Consider the following 4881-nt stretch of genomic DNA (forward strand, 5'->3'; position numbering starts at 1 on the left):
TAGATGCCAGGTCAAATGGGTACTATCTGCAAGTGTAGGTGTTCTTGTGCATCCCCTCTCACTTTATATCAGCTGGATGCTTCACACTCGATTCTAGTCCTCAGGGGCTATATCCCTGCCCCTAAGTCCAAGAGTTCCCAGGTCTCAATCCAGGTTAACAGGTGTCTATTGAATGTGGTCAGACTTAGTTCACAACTTCGTTGTTGCTTTTTCCCCAATTCCCCTTATCAGTGACCAACATGGTCAGCAGCAGGACCATATGCCTGCTAGTGTATTCCATGTGAGTTTCAGTCTTGGAAGAGGTTTGCCTTGAGGGGACCTGACCGCTTGCCTTGATGGCTCCCTGGGGAACAACTTGCATGTTCTTGTAGTAGTCAATTGGACTGCTGTTATTTTATTTTTTATTTTTTTAAATTTTTTCTGCTGGTCTTTCTTTCAAGAGGTATCTTTTGTTCTTCTACCTGCTCCAGACTGGTCTGCTTGTCCTTTCACATGGGAATGTCTCACCTCAGAAAATTATGGTCTTATGCAATGCAAAGGCTCTGCAGGGAGCCTCCTACACAGGGCAACTTCTAGCCCCATTTTAGTTATTCTAAACAGTTACAGGCTGAAGACAGACTTACAAGCTTTCTCTGGTGATGTTTCTGGTTATTCCTCTCTCTCTCCCTTCAAATGTCTATTTTACAATAGTAGGCAAGGGAACCCATGATTTAAAAGACAGCCAAGTATCTTAACATCATTTCCCCACTTTTACCCATTCAAACCATGCCTTAATCTTTGTATCCATGAGCCCTATTGTTCCACATTTGTGCTTAGGTCGTCATTTACCTCTGTCCCATTTAGCCCATGTAAATCTGCCTTAGATATTTTCCCATCCACCTTATTTTTCCTTTCCCCTTCCCTTTCTAATGTATGGCCCCCCCACCCCAGCATCCAAAGTATCATGTGTCTATTCCATTCCCTGTGTTCCACTATCCTGTGCCTATTCCATACCCTGTACTCCACCTCTCCTTCCTTCCCCCTTACCTCACCCCATATACCCCAGTAACAAACAAAAAAATAAAAATAAATAAATAAATAAAAACTATTTTTTTCCCCTTTTAGTGTGGGTGTTTTTCTTAATTTTTTACAATAATGGATCTATGATGTATTTCTCCTTTTGTGACTGACTGATTTCACTTAGCAGAATGTCCTCAAGGTTCATCCATGTTATGCGGTGGCTTACTGCTTCCTTGATATTCTTCAGGGTAGTAGAGTATTCCATTGTGTGTATATACCAAATTTTGTTTATATATTATTCCATAGATAGGCATTTAGGTTGTCTCCATCTTTTTGCTATTGTAAATAGTGCTGCTATGAATATTGGTGTGCATATATATACTTGCATTATGGCTCATATTTCTTGTGGATAAATACCAAGTAGAGGAATTGCTAGATCATAAGCAATCTCTATTTCCAATATTCTGAGGAAGTGCCATATTGTTTTCCAGAGTGGTCGGACCATTTTGCAATCCCACCAGCACTTAAAACCAAACTACTACCATTTGCCTGTTGGTTTGTCATATACTGTGGTGGATTGTGAGTTGCTGTGATTCTGAAAGCTATGCCATGGGTATTTTAAGCACCAGCAGGGTCACCCATGGTGGACAGGTTTCAGATGTGCTTCCAGACAAAGACAGGCTAGGAAGAAGGAGTGAAAAGCTACTTCTGAATATTTAGTCACTGAAAACCTTATGAATAGCAGAGAAACACTGTCAGATATAGTCCCTGAAAATGAGCCCCTTAGGTTGGAAGGCACTCAAAAGGCCACTGGGGAAGAGCTTCCTCCTCAAAGAAGAGTTGATGGTGATGATGCAAATAGAGTAAAACCCATCGGAGTAAACCTCATGGTACCTTCATTTGCTGATGGGCCACAACTCAAAATGAAGAGAAACAGCTGTAAACATCCATTGAAAACCGGAACATGGAATGTACAAAGTATGAATCTGGAAAAATTGGAAGTTGCCAAAAATGAAATGGAACGCATAAACATTGATATCTGAGGCATTAGTGAGCTGAAATGGACTGATACTGGGCATTTTGAATCTGACAACCATATGATTTACTATGCCGGAAATGACAAATTGAAGAGAAATGGTGTTTCATTCATTGTCAAACAGAACATATCCAAATCAGTCATGAGGTACAATGCTGTCTGTGATATTATAATATCCATGCGCCTACAAGGAAGCCTAGTGAATACCACTATTATTCAAATTTATACACCAACCACTAAGCTAATGAGGAAGAAATAGAAGAATTCTGCCAACTTCTTCAATCTGAAATTTTTCAAACATGCAATCAAGATGTATTGCTCATTACTGGTGATTGGAATACAAAGGTTGGGAGCAAAGAGGAAGGATGAGTAGTTGGAAAATATGGCAATGGTGATAGAAATGATGCTTGAGAATGCATGATAGAATTCTGCAAAGCCAATGATTTGTTCATTTCAAATACCTTCTTGACTACATCTGCAGAAAGAGACGGTGGAAAAGTTCCATATCATCAGTGAAAACAAGGCCAGGGGCAGACTGTGGAACAGACCATCAATTACTGATATGCAAATTCAAGTTGAATCTGAAGAAAATGAAAACAAGTTCACAAGAGTCAAAATATGACCTTGAATATATCCCACTTGAATTTAGAGATCATCTGAAGAACAGATTTGATACATTAAACACTAAAGACTGAAGATCATAAGAGTTATGGGATGACATCAAGAACATCATACATGAAGAAAGCAAAAAGTAATTAAGAAGACAAGAAAGAAAGAAAAGATCAAAATGGATGCCAGTAGACTCTGAAACTTGCTCTCTAGCATAGAGATGCTAAAGTAAATGGAAGAAATTAAGAAGTACAGAGCTGAACAGAAACTTTCAAAGGTCAGCTCAAGAAGACAAAGTCAGATATTAAAATGAAATGTGCAAAGATCTGGAATCAGAAAACCAAAAGTGAAGAGCATGCTCAGGATTTCTCAAGCTGGGAGAATTGAAGAAAAACTTCAAGCTTCGACTTTTGTTATTGAAGGATTCTCTGGGCAAATTATTGAATGATGCATAAAGCATCAAAGGAAGATGGAAGGAATACAGAATCACTGTACCCAATCAGGAAATGGGTGATGTTCAACCATTTCAAGAGGTAGCATATGATCAAGAGCCAATGATATTGATGGAAGAAGTCCAAAGCTCATTGAAGGAATTGGCAAAGAAAGAGGCTCCAGGAATTGATGGAATAAAATTTGAAATCTTTTAAGAAAACGAGGTGGTACTGGAGGCACTCACTTATCTATGCCACAAAATTTGGAAGACAACTACCTGGCTGACTGATTGGAAGAGATCCATATTTGTGCCCATTCCAAAGAGAGGTGACCCAATGGAATGTGGAAATCTTTGGACAATATCCCACGCGAGTAAATTTTTACTAAAGGTCATACAGAAACGGCTGCAAGCATACATTGACAGAGAACTTCCAGAGGGTCAAGCTGGATTTAGAAGAGGACATTGAATGAGAAATATCATTGCTGATGTCCGATGGATGTTTGCTGAAAGGATAGAATATCAGAAAGATGTTTACCTGTGCTTTATTGAATACACAAAGGCTTTTGCTTGTTTGGGTCATGACAAGCTATGGGCAACATTGCAAAGTATGAGTATTCTGGAACACTTAATTGTGCTCATGAGGCTTCTGGACATGGATGAAGAGGCAGCTGTTTGAACAGAACATTGGAACACCGAATGGTTTAAAATGAAGAAAAGTATGCAACAGGATTGTATTCTTTCACCATAGTTATTCAATCTGTAGGCTGAGAAAACAATCCAAGAAGTTGGGTTATATGAAGAAAAACGGGGCATCAGGATTGGAGGAAGACTCATTAACAACCTGCGATGTGCAGATGATACAACCTTGCTTGCTGAAAGTGAAGATGACTTAAAATATTTACTGATGAAGATCAAAGAGTACAGCCTTCAGAATGGATTGTATCTCAAGTTAAAGAAAACAAAAGCTTCACCCCTGGACCAATAAACAACTTTCTTATCAATGGAGAAAAGATTGAAGTTGTGAAGGACTTCATTGTTCTTGGATGAGCAATCAACACTCATGGAAGCAGCAGTCAAGAAATCAAAGGACACATTACATAGGCAAATCTGCTGCCCAATACCTTCTTATATTGTTGATGAGCAAAGATGTCAGCTTGAAGACTAAGGTGCACCTGACCCAAGGCATGGTATTTTCAGTAACCTCATATGCATGTGAAAGCTGGACAGTGAATAAGGATGACTATAGAAAACTTGATGCTTTTGAGTTATAGTGTTGGAGGAGAATATTGAAACTGCCATGAGCTGCCAAAAGAACCAACAGATCTGTTTTGGATGAAGTGCAGCCAGAGTACTCTTTGGAGGCCAGGATGGCTAAACTTCATCTCTCATACTTCGGACATCATGTCAGAAGGGATCAGTCACTGGAAAAGGATATCATATTTGGTAAGGTGGAGGCTCAGAGAAAAAGAGGAAGACCCCCAGAGAGATGGATTGGCAAAGTGGCAGCATCAATGGGCTCCAGACGTGGCAACAATTGTGAGGTTGGCCCAGGACTGGGCAGTGTTTTGTTCTGTTGTACATAGTGTTACTATTAGTTGGTACCAACTTAATGACACCTAACAACATCAACAACAATATGAGACTATTGAAAATACCATTGGTTACATCAGGTGCACTGTGGTCCTCAAACTGACATTTTTGCTCTTAAACACTTTTAAAAAGTCTTGTGAACCAGATTTGTCCTATGCAATTGATTTCTTGACTGCTGCTTCTGTAAGTGTTGATTGTGGATCCAAGTAAAATG

The sequence above is a fragment of the Chrysochloris asiatica genome, unplaced genomic scaffold (genome assembly GCF_000296735.1).
Source record: "Chrysochloris asiatica unplaced genomic scaffold, ChrAsi1.0 scaffold00149, whole genome shotgun sequence".
Taxonomy (NCBI): domain Eukaryota; kingdom Metazoa; phylum Chordata; class Mammalia; order Afrosoricida; family Chrysochloridae; genus Chrysochloris; species Chrysochloris asiatica.